This window comes from Ovis aries, chromosome 23 (genome assembly GCF_016772045.2).
Source record: "Ovis aries strain OAR_USU_Benz2616 breed Rambouillet chromosome 23, ARS-UI_Ramb_v3.0, whole genome shotgun sequence".
NCBI lineage: Eukaryota > Metazoa > Chordata > Mammalia > Artiodactyla > Bovidae > Ovis > Ovis aries.
This window is the reverse complement of record NC_056076.1, coordinates 6,919,380-6,936,553: the sequence shown is the minus strand read 5'-3', so window position 1 is coordinate 6,936,553 and position 17,174 is coordinate 6,919,380.

Here is a 17,174-nt window from a genome sequence, read left to right as displayed (position 1 = left end):
TGTTATTTTTCCTGAGTTTCATGTTGGTTTTGAATTTCAGAGCTCCCAGTTTGAAAACTATTTTTATGTGCACAATCTACTCTTACTAATTATTTTTTATTGATCTAATGCTTTTAATTTTGCTCTTCCTGGATTTTTGACACTCTGTTTAAAATGCACATTTCACTGTGACACTTCTCTGATTAAAAAGACTCAAGTATCTTCAGAATCTAGAGGATAAAATGCAGAGCCCTTGGAGGGGCTGCAAGGCTGTGATCTGATTCTTGGTGGATTCAGTTGTCTCCTCTACAAGGACAAAGATGTCCCAAAGCTGGGAAGCTCCCTGGATGGACCTCTGAGATCTGTGTACGTGCCATTGACAATATCTGTTTACCTTTTCACCTGTTCTGGAAGAGTGCCAGGTATCAGCTCTGAGAAGCAGTTTCTAAGCACTTAATCTTTATTATCTCATTTCATCCACCTCATTGCCAGATGGGATAATTATCACTATAATTCCCAGCTCGTTATTGAGGAGACGTAGGTGGAGAAGTTTAAAATGTGCCTGTGGTCATATGGCATTTTCTTTCTCCACTGGATTTGAAATTTCCAAGGTAGAGACAGTTCAAGTTTAATAATTAACTTGTGTAGCCGTAATGTCTGCTGAGGAGATGAAAAGTTCACCCGTAACACGTCAGATACCAGCTTCAGCCTCACCACTTTCTATGAGGTCAGAGCATGATCACTGTGACAACTTCACACTGATTTTGCCGGAATGTGTCTTGCCTCCAAAGACCCTTCGGCCATTCTTCGTTTGGTTTGCTGTGTTGCTGATTTGTGAATCTAAATGTGGCTTGATGCTGGATAGTGTCAGGTTTCAACTCTGAATTCCCAACCTTAGGGGCTGGATGTAGGCATGACAGTGTTCCGCAACCCCGAGGCACACGTCTGCCAGGCAGATGCAGGTTCCTCCTGCAATAGTTGCGCACAGTGTTTGGTGAGGCGCAAGGAGCAGTAGTTAGTAAGGGACTAACAGCTTCGTCTTGGGATTTGGACATCAGCAAGGGTAGCAGGTTTCCCTGGTGGCTCAGATGGTAAATGTCTGCCTACAATTTGGGAGACCTGGGTTCGATCCCTGAGTTGGGAAGATTCCCTGGAGAAGGAAATGTCAACCCACTCCACTGTTCTTGCCTGGAGAATCCCACGGACAGAGGAGCCTGGTGGGCTACAGTCCATGGGGTTGCAAAGAGTCGGACACGACTGAGTAACTTCACACTCACACACAATGGTAGCAGAGGGCTTCCCAGGTGGCTCAGTGGTAAAGAACCCACCTGCCAATGCAGGAGACCTGGGTTCTATCCCTGTGTTGGGCAGATCCCCTGGAGATGGAAATGACAACCCATTCCAGGATTCTTGTCTGGGAAATCCCATGGACAGAGGAGCCTGGCAGGATACAGTCCACTGGGTCACAAAGAGTTCTACACAACTCAGTGACTAAAACAACAACAGCAGCAACAAGGGTAGGAAGAAGCATCTGCAGGTCTATTCAGTGGTACCCAGCTCTCCACTTAACGATTAACTTGTCTAAGGGCCAGATCACCAAATTTACAAAACATACTGACTTAACAAAGGATGATTTTTAACAGTTTTGACAAGATTGTTACTGACTTTAAAACAAGGTTTTAAGAACTTTAGTAAGAAATATTGATTTCCTAAATGTGTAAAATATGTCTATATGCTCAGTCGCTCAATTGTGTCTGATTCTTTGTGTCCCCATAGACTGTAGCCCACCAGCCTCTTCTGTCCGTGGAATTTTCCAGGCAAGAATACTGGAGTGGGTTGCCATTTCCTTCTCCAACATGTCTATATATTCTTGACAAATCAGTAAATTGGTGAATTCAGCAAATTAGCCCTATTGCTGAGAAAACTCTTCTGAAACCAGTGTGTTTATGAATTTGAACTCCAGGAGGATATAGAACTTGAGTATCTTGTTTAATGTTGTTTTCTTAATGCTCAGCACTGTGCCTAGGACATAATTAATTGAATAAATCTTTGTTGAATATATTAATTAATGTGTATATGAAATTGTGGTTGACTGTTGTACAGAAACACATTAAAATGAGGATCAGTTCAGTTCAGTTCAGTCTCTCAGTTGTGTCCAACTCTTTGCGACCCCATGAATCGCAGCACGCCAGGCCTCCCTGTCCATCACCAACTCCTGGAGTTAACCCAAACTCATGTCCATCGAGTCGATGATGCCATCCAGCCATCTCACCCTCTGTCGTCCCCTTCTCCTCCTGCCCCCAATCCCTCCCAGCATCAGGGTCTTTTCCAATGAGTCAACTCTTCACATGAGGTGGACAAAGTATTGGAGTTTCACCTTCAGCATCAGTCCTTCCAATGAACACCCAGGACTGATCTCCTTTAGAATGGACCGGTTGGATCTCCTTGCAGTCCAAGGGACTCTCAAGAGTCTTCTCCAACACCACAGTTCAAAAGCATCAATTCTTCGGTGCTCAGCTTTCTTCACAGCCCAACTCTCCCATCCATACATGACCACTGGAAAAACCATAGCCTTGACTAGACAGACCTTTGTTGGCAAAGTAACGTCTCTGCTTTTCAATATGCTATCTAGGTTGGTCATAACTTTTCTTCCAAGGAGTAAGCGTCTTTTAATTTCATGGCTGCAATCACCATCTGCAGTGATTTTGGAGCCCCCCAAAATAAAGTCTGACACTGTTTCCACTGTTTTCCCATCTATTCCCATGAAGTGATGGGACCAGATACCATGATCTTCGTTTTCTGAATGTTGAGCTTTAAGCCAACTTTTTCACTCTCCTCTTTCACTGTCATCAAGAGACTTTTTAGTTCCTCTTCACTTTCTGCCATAAGGGTGGTGTCATCTGCATTTCTGAGGTTATTGATATTTCTCCCGGCAATCTTGATTCCAGCTTGTGCTTCTTCCAGCCCAGTGTTTCTCATGATGTACTCTGCATAGAAGTTAAATAAGCAGGGTGACAATATACAGCCCTGACGTACTCCTTTTCCTATTTGGAACCAGTGCGTTGTTCCATGTCCAGTTCTAACTGTTGCTTCCTGACCCGCATACAGATTTCTCAAGAGGCAGGTCAGGTGGTCTGGTATTCCCATCTCTTTCAGAAATGCAAAAGAGCAAAAAGGCTGTCTGAGGAGGCCTTACAAATGGCTGTGAAAAGAAGAGAAGTGAAAAGCAAAGGAGAAAAGGAAAGATATTCCCATTTGAATGCAGAATTTCAGAGGATAGCAAGGAGAGATATGAAAGCCTTCCTCAGCAATCAATGCAAAGAAATAGAAGAAAACAACAGAATGGGAAAGACTAGAGATCTCTTCAAGAAAATTAGAGATACCAAGGGAACATTTCATGTAAAGATGGGCTCGATAAAGGACATAAATGGTATGGAAGTAGAAGATATTAAGAAGAAGTGTCAAGAATACACAGAAGAACTGTACAAAAAGATCTTCACACGACCCAGATAATCATGATGTTGTGATCACTCACTAGAGCCAGACATCCTGGAATGTGATGTCTGGGCCTTAGAAAGCATCACTACGAACAAAGCTAGTGGAGGTGATAGAATTCCAGTTGAGCTATTTCAAACCCTAAAATATGATGCTGTGAAAGTGCTGCACTCAATATGCCAGCAAATTTGGAAAACTCAGCAGTGGCCATAGGACTGGAAAAGATCCATTTTCATTCCAGTCCCAAAGAAAGACAATGCCAAAGAATGCTCAAACTACCACACAATTACACTCATCTCACACACTAGTAAAGTAATGCTCAAAATTCTCCAAGCCAGGCTTCAGCAATACATGAACCGTGAACTTCCAGATGTTCAAGCTGGTTTTAGAAAAGGCAGAGGAACAGAGATCAAATTGCCAACATCTTCTGGATCATGGAAAAAGCAAAAGAGTTCCAGAAAAACATCTATTTCTGCTTTATTGACTATGCCAAAGCCTTTGACTGTGTGGATCACAATAAACTGTGGAAAATGAGCACAGGCTATGCCAGTTTTCAGACCTGTGAAACTGTTGGTTAGTATTACTATTTTGTTATATTATTTTAAAGGTTGTATTAAACATACTTGAATTAGGTGAGCAATAGATAGCATATTGAAAAGCAGAGACATTACTTTGCCAACAAAGGTCCATCTAGTCAAGGCTATGATTTTTCCAGTAGTCATGTATGGATATGAGAGTAGGACTGTGAAGAAAGCTGAGCACCGAAGAATTGATGCTTTTGAACTGTGGTGTTGGAGAAGACTCTTGAGAGTCTCTTGGACTGCAAGGAGATCCAACCAGTCCATTCTGAAGGAGGTCAGTCCTGGGATTTCTTTGGAAGGAATGATGCTGAAGCTGAAACTCCAATACTTTGGCCACCTCATGCGAAGAGTTGACTCATTGGAAAAGACTCTGATGCTGGGAGGGATTGGGGGCAGGAGGAGAAGGGGACGACAGAGGATGAGATGGCTGGATGATATCACTGACTTGATGGACATGAGACTGAGTGAACTCTGGGAGTTGGTGATGGACAGGGAGGCCTGGCGTGCTGCGATTCATGGGATCGCAGAGTCGGACACGACTAAGTGACTGAACTGAACTGAACTGAACTGAGCTCCTTATAAAAATACAATAAAATATAAACATGGGTTTCTAAGCTTAAGTTTAGTGATCATAGCTCATAGATTATTTTAATAGATATTTCAGTTTGGCAGTAGTGGATGCACGTGTGCTAAGTTGCCTCAGTTGTGTCCGACTCTTTGCGACGCCCAGGACTGTAGCCCACCAGGATCTTCTGTCCATGGGATTCTCCAGGCAAGAATACTGGAGTGGGTTGCCATGTCCTCCTCCAGGGGCTCTCCCCAATCCAGGGATTGAACCTGAGTCTCTTACATTTCCTACATTGGTAGGTGGGTTCTTTACCTCAGGCAACAGTGGTAAAGAAGCCCTCAGCAATAGTATTTACCCAGAAAACCAGTTACAATGATTTGGAAATTAAAGAAAAATCATGAACTTCTGTATGTATACTTAATCCATTCTCTTAGGAGCATAATGGCTTAATCAGTAGAAGGTTGGAAGTTAGGAAGACAAAACAAATTTTGTTAATGTGTTACATAATTTGTCTCATTTTCATGTGAAGGACTGAATTGTTGCCTAGACTTAGAATCACCATATTCAAACAAAATGATTGTGATTGATTATGCAATTAGCTTTATTACCAAGACAAATTGTGATCTTCTGATAAAGTGCTTTGTTTTGGATAATAGAAGTTTATTTCAGCCTGAAGGAAGGAGGTAAGCAATGGAATGCCAAGTTGTCTTATTTTATGTAAGATCTAACTGAACTAGTTGTGAAACATAACATCATTTCCTATTTTTCAACCTCCGGTAAAGTCAATTATACTACATCAAATTGCCCCGTGTAATTTATTATGACAGCTAAGAACAGATGCATGGCTGTCTTACTGTTGTTAGATAGAGATCTTAAGGCTCAGTCACAGCTCAATATCTTGTTATTCAACCTGGAACAATTACTGTTTCCTTGAAGATAGAGATGAGCAAAATCCATGAGCGACTGTATATTTGAGTGAAGGGTATAATGATGAAAAACAGAGGCTCCATGAATTAGAAAAACCAGGAAAAGCACATGTATATTCATTATAGTATATGCTGTTATTTTCATATTCATCTGGTTTCCTGCATCAATTTAAAAGTGTGAATCTAGGTTTAAAATTTCCTTTGAAAGAAATCTTGCTTCTAGGTATAAATAACAGAATCTAAAAATATCCATTGAACTTATGCCAACTGTGAGGTTGACCACTGTGTATTTTGGGGAGGTTTTCCAGGTGTTGTTTTGTTCAGTCACTAACTCGTGTCCGACTCTTTGTTACCCCATGGACTGTAGCCAGGTACATGTTACCCCATGTACCTCAGGCTTCCCTCTCCCTCACTATCTCCCATTTGCTCAAATTCATGTCCATTGAGTCAGTGATGCTATCTAACCATCTCATCCCCTGCCGCCCTCTTTTCCTTTTGCCTTCAGTCTTTCCTATCATCAGGGTCTTTTCCAAAGAGTTGGCTCCTAGATCAGGTGGCCAAGGTATTGGAACTTCAGCTTCATCATCAGTCCTTTCAATGAATATTCAGGGTTAATTTCCTTTATGATTGACTGGTTGAATCTCCTTAAAGTCCAAGGGACTCTCATGAGTCTTTTCCACCATCACAGTTCAAAAGTATCAGTTTGGCACTCAGCCTTCTTTATGGTCCAACTCTCACATCCGTACATGACTACTGGAAAAACCATAGCTTTGACTAGATGGACTTTTGTTGGCAAAGCAGGTGTATCTGCATTTTACTATGCTGTCTAGGTTTGTCGTAGCTTTTCTTCCAAGGAGCAAGCGTCTTTTAATTTTGTGGCTGCAGTCATGGTTCTCAGGTGGCTCAGTGGTAAAGAATCTGTCTGCCAATGCAAGAGACATGAGACTGGGGTTTGAACCCTGGGTCTCGGAGATCCCCGGAGTAGGAAATGGCAACCCATTCCAGTATTCTTGCCTGGAGAATCTCATGGACAGAGGAGCCTGGTGGGCTACACAGTCCTTGGGCCTACAAAAAGTCAGACACAACTAAGCACACGTTGTATTTTTAACGCATCTTTACCAACTTATACACTGAGAATGTATGTGTGTATGTATCTATCATCTATATCTATTATACAATTATGCATTAAATATATAAATGTATATTAATAATATGATATATTAATATCAATGTCAGATAATATGCATTATGTATAATTTGCTTTTCTAACATATATGTTTGTATATGTTTAAAGCCCTAGAAGACAAATTCAACCCACACCCACCAGGAGTCCAGTTTGCTTCTTACCATCTGGGAACTTCAAGTCCATGGACTACAGACCCTCTCGCCAGACTCCGAGTTCTCTGCCTTTTGGTCCTTCCTCTACCTCTGTGCTTCCTGATTCTCGCTCTTGATCTTCTCACCTCATTTCCTTCCAAGCTCCTACTTTTCTCCACTTTGTTGTTGTCCAGCTGCTCAGTCATGTCTGACTCTTTGTGACCCCATGACTGCAGCACGCCAGGCTTCCCTGTCCTTGACCATCTCCTGGAGTTTGCTCGAACTCATGTCTGTTGAGTCAGTGATGCCATCCAGCCATCTCATCCTGTCATCCCCGTCTCCTCCTGCCTTCAATCTTTCCCAGCATCAGGGTCTTTTCCAATGTGTTGGGTCTTCGCATCGGGTGGCCAAAGTATTGGAGCTTTAGCTTCAGCATCAGTACTTCCAATGGATATTTAGGGTTGAATTCCATTAGGATGGACTAATTTATGGCCTCTAATTGCCAGCAGGGGTGTCAGATTTCCAGCCCATCTTCCAGTGTTTCTCTAAGACACTGCTTTTCTTATTTATGTAACTGCTCTTTCAATATTGCATCGTCCTCTCAGGCAATACTTCCCCTGCAGAACCACATTCCCAGAAAATTCATACTCTTCCTCTTTCTAATAAGAAACTAATGCCAATAGCAATAATAATAAGAAGAAGAATCATCAACATTTGTGAGCTTACTTAATATGTACTAAAGCACAATTTTACTGACTTACCTGTAATTCTCTAGTTTAATTTTCACTGTAAACCTACAACGTCGGTGCTATCATTATTTCTTTTTACAAAAACAGAAAATTAAATTACAGAAAGGGCTTTCTCCTCATGGAGGCTACTATTACTATAATATGCTATAAATACACCATCATCTCTGGCCACTGTTTCCTTATTTTTTTAACCTTGACTATGGCAATGGTTGGAGAAGGAAATGGCAACCCACTCCAGTGTTCTTGCCTGGGAAATCCCATGGACAGAGGAGGCTGGTGCGCTACCATCCATGAGGTGGCAAAGAGTCAGACATGACTTAGTGACTGAGCAACAACAACAAAGAGTCAATTAACAATATTGTGATAGTTTTGGGTGAACAGCAAAGGGGCTCAGCCATACAGATACATGTATCCATTCTCCCCCAGCCTCCCTTCCTATCCAGGTTGCCACATAACATTGAACCCAGTTCCATCTGCTATGGAGTAGCTCCTTGCTGGTTATCCTTTTTAAATATAGCAATGTGTATATGCCTATCCCATTTGTTGTTATTCAGTCACTTATTCATGTCCAACTCTTTGTGACCCCATGGAATGCAGCACGCCAGGCTTCCGTTCTTCACCAACTCCCAGAGCTTGCTCAAACTCATGTCCATTGAGTCAGTCATGCCATGCAACCATCGCATCCTCTGTCATCCCCTTCTCCTCCTGCCTTCAAGTTTTCTCAGCATCTGGATCTTTTCAAATGAGTCAGCTCTTCACATCAGGTGGCCAAAGTATTGGAGCTTCAACTTCAGCATCAGTCTTTCCAATGAATATTCAGGACTGATTTCCTTTAGGATGGACTGGTTTGATTGTCTATTCCGTACTCCCTAACTGTCCCTTCTCCCTAGCAACCATAACTTCATTCTCCAAGCCTGTCAGATTCTTTCTGTTTTGCTAGTAAGTTCATTTGTATCATTTCTTTTTAGATTCCACATATAAGTGCTGTCATATGACATTTCTCCTTCTCTGTCTTATTTCACTCAGCATGACAATGTGTAGGCCATCCATGTTGCTGCTAATGGCATTATTCCATGTGTTTTAATGACTGTGTTACATTCCATACCTCCATGCACTGGGAAAAAGCAATGGAGACATGGCAATATTACTAACCATTGCTATGTTAAGAGACTGTAAACTATTTGAGAACTATCAGCAAGTTTTCACAAAGCGGTTTTATCCACTATGTTGGCCTTCAATGAACATGTGTTGAATTAATGTCACAGTGAGTGGGAAGGTGAGATGTGTTTGCTTATGCTAATGACATATTGATATCGTCTCTCCAAAGAGGAATTTTAATGATAATTGCACATGTTGACTGGAAGTTGCCAGAATGTGTGTTAAATATACTGGCCCAGGTTTGATGTCTCCTGTCCCCGTATCGGGCCCTGCTACTCTTTCCTGTGTCTCAGTGTCACCTGTGACTTTCAAATCAAGCTGTAGTCACCAGCTCAATGTATCACATCAGAACAGCTCAACTCTACGTTCTTTTTTTATTTAGTCAACATATATTAGTAAGCTTTTATTGTGTGACAGATTTTGGCTAGATTCTGGAGATGCAAAACACGTACAGTTTCTCTTCTCAGGGAGCATCTAACCAAGTTCACAGACAGGGACCATGTAATCATAAGGATGACAAGTGTTATCAAAGTGGCCATGAAGGATGCCGGGGAGGTAAATTACAGGAGCCTACCTTACCTGAAGCTTCAGGGAAGGCATCTGGAGGGAAATGGTATTCCAGAAACATGCAGGGTGTGTGGGAAACAGCCAAGTGGAGAGAAGGGTCAGGGTGCTGTAGCCACAGCCTTGTGTGTTAGAGGAACTGGCTGGAAGACAAGCACGATGGAAGAGCAGAGACAAGGGGGTCTTGGGGTGGAGCATTTATAACTCAGCACAGGGTTTTGACTTGGCCACAGGAAGCCACTGAAGCTTTTGAGAAGAGGAGAGCATGATCAGTGAGGCGCCACTGGTTGCTTGCCTGCTCCAGATTCACCGGCAGCTCTTGGCAGAGGGTGGATTCCCAGATTCCCTGGTGCATTCCAGGCTCCATCCCCCTCCTGAGGGGCTCTCCTGCCTGGGAACCTCTTTGGCAGCATGGTATCTTGTTCAGCCAGTGTGCCAGTCAGCAAGCGTTGGAGCGTTTCATGCCATAACCATCAATTCTCAACAAAGAAGAGAGCGTGGAGATTTTCATCCTTCAGAGAGAAGAAACAGAGGAATCACTCCAAGATCTTTTCAGTAGGGACGTCCTAAAGGGATGGAGCTCCAGTTTCTCCTCCGAGTAATCTTATTCAATTTCTCCTTTCTCTATAGCTTCACTTGTATTTCCAGAATCACATCCTAAATACACTGCCTGCGTGAGCGTTCTTATCTCAGTGTTTTCTATTTAAGGAGCTCGAATGAAGACAGTTAGGACTGGAAGTTACAATAAAAGCAGACTCTAAGAATAGGGCTCTGGAAATTGGATCATTCACCGATAATAGGGCATCAAGAATGTTGCTGGGCGGTAGGAAACGGGACAGTAATAATCCCCACAGAGTTGTATCATCATAATTAACCCGTCATCCCTGCAGATTGACTGAGGTAGAGGCTGAAGCAGAACCAGTAACTTACGCCATGACCCCTGTGCCTGAGGCCAGCATGGGGGCCGTGGTAATTACACGGATTGTGGAGTTGTCTTCTGTTCGCTAACATCCCCTGAAGGCTAAAGAAAGAAACTAACGGGCTCAGATCAACAGCTGTCATTCAGGGAGCACTTTGAAAGCTCCTGCAGCCACAGGTCAGATTATATTTCAAATCTGACAGGAGATGAAAGCCTGACGGAAATGGAATGCACAGTAGTTTGCTCATGGAAAAGTCAGGGTCCCAGTAATAAAGTAATAAGACCCTGAGACATGGGGTGAGGACTTTGGGAGGAGGACTTATGATAACTTTGGGCTTCCCTGATGGCGCAGATGGTAAGGAATCTGCCTGCAATGCAGGAGAGCTGGGTTTGATCCCTGGGTTGGGAAGATCCCCTGGAGAAGGGCATGGCCACTCAGTCCAGTATTCTTGCCTGGAGAATCCCATGGACAGAGGAGCCTGGTGGACCACAGCGCATGGTGCCTGCCAGGCTCCTCTGTCCATGGGATTCTCCAGGCAGGAATATTGGAGTGGGTTGCCATTTCCTTCTCCAGGAAATCTTCTCAACCCAGGATCGAACCCAGGTCTCGCACACTGCAGGCCGACTCTTTATCGTGCTTCTTGTGCTCACTTCCCAAACCACCCACCTACACCCAAGTCCGTGTTTCAGGGTTAGATGGCGAATCCCCACTCACACAGTGTTTGAAAAGATCCTTCTAGTTGCAATGGGGTGTCTAGTGGAAAGGGTAGAGAGACCAGTAAGCGAAGCATTAGCCATCCAGGTCAAAGAAGCTGGTGGTTTAGGTTAGGGTTGTGACTCACCCTGGGCCAGTTCTAGAGATGGAATTCACAGCACTGATTGCATGCTGAGGGGAGGATTGTTTGAGTTAATTTCCTGCCTGTAACTGCCTTCAGACCTGTGTCTGCCCTGGCTCTTAGCATTGCGTTTCCAATATTTGCGGGGAAAATGTTTTGCTTCTGAACACATGTCCATTTCTGGGATTTTGTTCTTGATTTTCTTATCCCTCCTGAAGTCAACTATCATGTAGACTTGAATCATTACCCACCAGGTTTCAGGTATGTTCACATGCCTTTAATCACCTTCCAGCTGCTTCCTGCTTACCCCATCCTCTTGTTTAACTCAAGTGGTTCTTTCTTGCTTCTCTGTCTGACTCTTCCTGATCAGGCATAAGTAACAGATGATCATCGATCACCTTCATACCAATGTAAACAAATCACCCCATCAAGTTGCCTTGATTCATGCAACTATTCAGCACCACTCATGTAAGGATACATCATTTTTCTTAAAAGTGGATGCTTTTGGTAGGATCTGAGTGCTGCTTTTCTCTATGCCTGAGAAAGAGCTTGAGCACTTTAGATGAACTATAGTGCAGTTCTGTCTACCTCGTCCCTTAGATTCCACCTCTTGGCTGGCGTGGGTAAGCCTTCTGTTTGGCTGAGAATACAAGCCTCTCTTCAACTTTCATACGGTATGGCAACTCTGTCTTCCTACATCTGGTGCATAAAATGTACAGTTCCGGCTCTTCACCACATCCCAAAATATCTGCTTTAGAAGCCCCCGTTAGTGAATCCAGTAAGGATTGACAACAAGCCAGGATCTGACAAAGTTTAACTAAGATTGTTAGTATTTGCAAAGATCTGTATATTTAAGTAGATAATACTTAAATTACAATACGTATGCTATACAATATATATACTATATACAATACATATACTATATACAATATACAATACATATACTATACATATATAAAATGTTAAATCCCAAAATGATATGATTAGTAATTAAAGGAGAAATGTTACATGTGTCTGAAGAAGCGCTATTTTTATGGGCAAGAAACCTAGCTGTTTAGAGAAATCCACATCCTTTTCTTTTTGGCCACACGGCTAGACAACAGTTTGTAGTTTCCCATGAGGTTAGGAATGGCATGTGACTGAGTTCTAACCAAGGGACTTGTGAGTAAATATGATGCCTCTACCTGTAATTCTGGTTGAAAGTGAAAGTTTCTCAGTTGTGTCCGACTCTTTGCAACCCCATGGTGTATACAGTCCATGGGATTCTCCAGGCCACAATGCTGGAGTGGGTAGCCTTTCACTTCTCCGGGGATCTTCCCAACCCAGGGATCGAACCCAGGTCTCCTGCATTTCAGGCAGATTCTTTACTAGCTGAGCCACCAGGGAAGCCTGTAACTCTGGCTAGGTTTCCTATTAGTGCATCTGTATTTGTTAGACTGGAGTGGAGATTAGCACTGAGGTCACCCTGGAAACGATGCTTTGTCTTCCTGGTCAGTGACTCGCAGTGCTGAGCTGGCCTGTCCCACCTGTGTCTGCTCGGTACTGTTCCCTGAGCAAGAAATATACTTTCACGTTTACACCATTAACATTGTTAGTTGATAGCTCACCTGGTTGATACAGTACCATAGTAAGTGTTTATTTCAGGCTGGATGTTCTAAAATTCACTTTTTGAAAATAAAATGAAATTCACTTTTTGGAAGATGTGAATTTTAATGGGATTGTGAAAGACAGGGAAGGATTTGAATTGGTTGAAGTAGAGGTGGATATTCAAGATACATGATAATATAAAACAGAAATCAAAAAGAAAGTCTTGTGCAAATAGGTTTGGAAGGGCTACAAACAAATCAGTTTGGGAAAAGATGAAAGATTTTAAGAATAGTTCAAAGCAGGGAGAATAGGATTGAGCCTGGTTGTGGAAGACCTTTAACAGTTGGATGAATATTTTGATTTTATAAGGTTAGCCATACACATATTTTTTAAAAAGTGAAACTTTGCTGACACAATAAAGTAGTATTCTAAGAAGATTAATCTTGTGATCATAGTTTGAGGCCAAAATGAACTTTTCCTGGAAGTCTGGAAAAGAGAACCTGGAAATAGTTTTATGTGCTTTACTGAGATCAAAAGAGAGCTACCCCGGGGCTCAGATGGTGAAGAATCTGCCAGTAAGGCGGGAGACCCAGGTCCTATCCCTCGGGTCAGAACCCCCTGGGGAAGGGAATGGCAACCCACTTCAGTATTCTTGCCTGGAGAATTCCATGGATAGAAGAGCCTGGCAGACTATAGTCCTTGCGGGTGGCAAAGAGGCAGACGAGACTGAGTAACTAACACTGCTGCTAACTACTAAGATCAAGAATGTCAGGAAGAAGGTAGAAATATTTCAGCTGTGAAGAGAGTGCTTGTCTTCCCATTAGTCAAATTTAAACCCTGAGGATTTTTTCTGTTTTGTAAACAAAAATGAAAAGGCAGAAACAATTGGTTTGAATGCATCTCTGTATACCAAAAGAAATTGCCTAATTATTGTTATGAAATGATGGGCGTTGTGTTCTTTAGAATGAAAGTTGCTTGGCCCACTTATACTCACTGCACACTCAGTCTGATGATAAAGAAAGACATTAGAAGAACAATTTCATAATTGCAGTGGATCTAAGTGCTTATGAGAAGGGCATAGAGTGGACCCTAAGGTCACAGAGATGGGATGCCTGGGCATTCAGGGAAGCTTTTCTGAGCAGTGCCAGTTGTGGTCAGTTATGGTCAGCGTGGGACATGGATTCTCCCTAAGGATCATCAACTATTTGAAAAGGTCATGTGGGTGAGTGGTGCTGAGGCTGGAAACTATCAAGGGGCAGATGACACACTTATGTTGTTGTTGTTGTTGTTTAGTCCTTAAGCCATGTCCCACTCTTTGCTACCCCATGGACTGCAGCACACTAGGCTTCCCTGTCCTTCACTGTCTCCTGGAGTTTGCTGAAACTCATGTCCACTGAGTCAGTGATGCCATCCAATCATCCGATCCTCTTTTACTTTCTTCTCCTGCCCTGGATCTTTCCCAGCATCAGGGTGTTTTCCATTGAGTTGGCTCTTGGCATCAGCATCAGTCTTTCCAATGAATATTCAGGGCTGGCTTCCATTAAGATTGACTGGCTTGATCTCCTTGCTGTCCAAGGGACTCTCAAGAGTCTTGTCCAGCGCCACAGTTTGCAAGCATCAGTTTTTCGGCACTCAGCCTCTTTATGGTCCAACTCTCACATCCGTACACGACCACTGGAAAAAACATAGGTTTGACTATATGGACATTTGTCGGCAAAGTGATATGTCTGCTTTTTAATAAGCTGTCTAGGTTTGTCATAGCTTTTCTTCCAAGGAGCCAGTGTCTTTTAATTTTGGGAAACATGAAACCACAGATAAATCAGGAGGAAATGAGCAATACCTACTTGGCTCACTGAATGTTATTCAGTGCAGAGAAGCAGAGTGTGATGTAAAGGGGTGTGAAGGTAGGACCAGAAACCATAAATCCCAGTTCCAGGTGTGCCGATTTAAATCCATTAGAGCTCCTCTGTTTGGGAAACTGCTCAGACAGTGGTTAGAGAAGTGGATAAATAGCACCAGTCTCCTCAGTGATGTACTCAGAGCCATTTAAAATGTTTATTGTCAGGCTGCCTTTAAATTTACCAGGAAAAAAAAGGAAACTCTTGCACCGGACTGATGCACCTTACCTTAATTTCCCTTTAAATCCCCTCCTCTGTGTTTAGCTTAAGACTGCATCTTCTCACATTACTCATGGTTGATTCTCCTTAAAATAGGTTGGCTTTTAAGCAGGATTACCTGGAAACGATTTAAACAAAATCTTCATACATAAGCTCAGCTTTTTTGATTTCCAGAGAGTTTCAAAGTGATTTGTATTGCCTCGTTAAATATTGCACCGGTCAATAAGAACAAGTAAAGATACTGGAAAAGCAAATAAACATCAGATTCTTATTCTAAGGACAAGGAAGGAGGGTCCCTATTCAAGCAGTTCCCCCCTCCTCCCTCCAGCAATCCAGAATCTCAAGTTGTAGGCTTTGTGATTTATGCTTACCTTTCCTTCCAATGTCATTCATTGATTTCATGAGTCTAGCCCATGCCTTGTTTATGGAAGAAAGAATGGGAAAGCGTTAGGACATGTGATTTGCCATGTTTTTAAAATCATTTATTCATCAACTATTTTTTGAATGCCTACTTTGTATTGGGGTAAGGATGGTCTTTGGTAAACCTCAGTGAGAATCTAGTCATCATTCTTTTACTTGTGAAGTTATGTTAGAATGAGGAAGCAGATGGTGAAGAAGTAATTATGATGAACTGGTGTGTGTGTTCTAATGAAGTCATGCAGGTGATGATAAGCAGGCAAACAAGAGGAATCTATGCTAATCAATGGCTTAGAAGTGTTCTCCCTGAGAAACTGATGCTTAAATTGAGATGCGCAGGAGCAATGGAATTAGCTAGAAGAAGGTGATGAGAAGAGAGATGTTCTTGGCAGAAAGAAGACTATTGGCAAAGAACACGAACAGTTTAGTGAGATGGAGGAAGTGAAAGAATTTCAGTGCATCTTGAGAATAAAATCTGTGCTAGGAAATCCAGAACTGAATCTGAAGATGAATCTGGAGGCGTTGGCTGCATGGTAAACCCAGGTCCTTATGTTGAATTTTATGTCAAGAGCAAGGAAAATCCACTAAAGGGTTTTGAGTAGGAAGAGCCATGATGTTGTAAGATGGAGATGGTTAGACTGGGAAGCCTGGCAGTTACCACGTTAGTACTTGTGGGAGATGATGGGTGTCTGTACCAGTATGGCAACAGTTGTCAAGGAGCAGAGAGGTATCACCCATAACGTCACCTGTTAGCGTTTAGTTAGCTTCCTGGTGGCAAGACCGGAAGTCTGTTCTGTAGACTCCTGATCTGTGATGCTCTAACTGATTCATGGTGTGTTGTCATTTACCCATAAATCTTAGGCACTTTGTATTTTTTTTAAAGATTTTATTTATCTGCTTGTTTATTTGTTTATCATGACTGAGCTGGTCTTCCTTGCTGCCCCAGACTTTCTCTAGCTGCAGTGAGCAGGCATACTTTCCAGTTGCGGCATGCGGGCTTCCATTGCGGTGGCATCTCTTGTGGCAGATCATGGGCTCTAGGGTGTGCAGGCTTTGGTAGTTGCGGGCTCCTGGGCTCTAGAGCACAGGCTTAATAGGTGTGGCACGGACTTAGTTGCCCCGAGGCATATGGGATCTTCCTGGACCAAGGGTTGAACCTAAGTCTCCTGTAGTGGCAGGTGGATTCTTTACCCCTGAGCCATCAGGGAAACCCGATCCTCGGCATTTTAAAAATACGTGCCTCATTTTAATACCTGCCTCTTGGCATAGAAAGCTTGGACATGAAGTTCCTGTAAGGAGATTTTCCGTCTTGTGAATCACTAAGAGCATTCATTATCCTGGTCACTGTTATCAATAACACCCTAAAATAACTTGCTGGTCTTTTAAGGATGTAAGAATAGTTCTGTAGAAGTTGAAATGAACTAGCAGGTGAGAATGACAATATATTCAGTTTTGTAGCTTGTCACATTTTCCCTTGGGGCAGACTGCACTGAAGGCGACTTTAAAAAATAGCATAGAGTATAATATTCTTCAGATGTGGATTTATTTGCATCTCCCTTGGGGTCAGGAGACACCCACCAAATGACTCTGTTATGTTGTGGGCTAAGTTTTCTGCTAGTTTTTGGTATAGAAATATGTCGATCTTTTGTCTTTCCAGAAGGAAATTACTGATCAGGGTATTCAGAAGCCCTAATTTTTGGTGGTGTTAATAACATTGGGCTGGAATAGAGACTCAGACATCAAGAACAGACTTGTGGACACAGCGGGTGAAGGAGAGGGTGGAGTGAATTGAGAGAGTCGCGCACACACTACCCTGTGTAAAATAGCTAGTGGGAAGTTGCTGTCTGGCACAGGGAGCTCAGCCTGGTGCTCTGTGATGACCTAGAGACACAGGATGGGGGGGTGTGGGAGGGCGGTTCCAGAGGCCGGAGACCTGTGTGTGCCTGTGGCTGACTCATGTT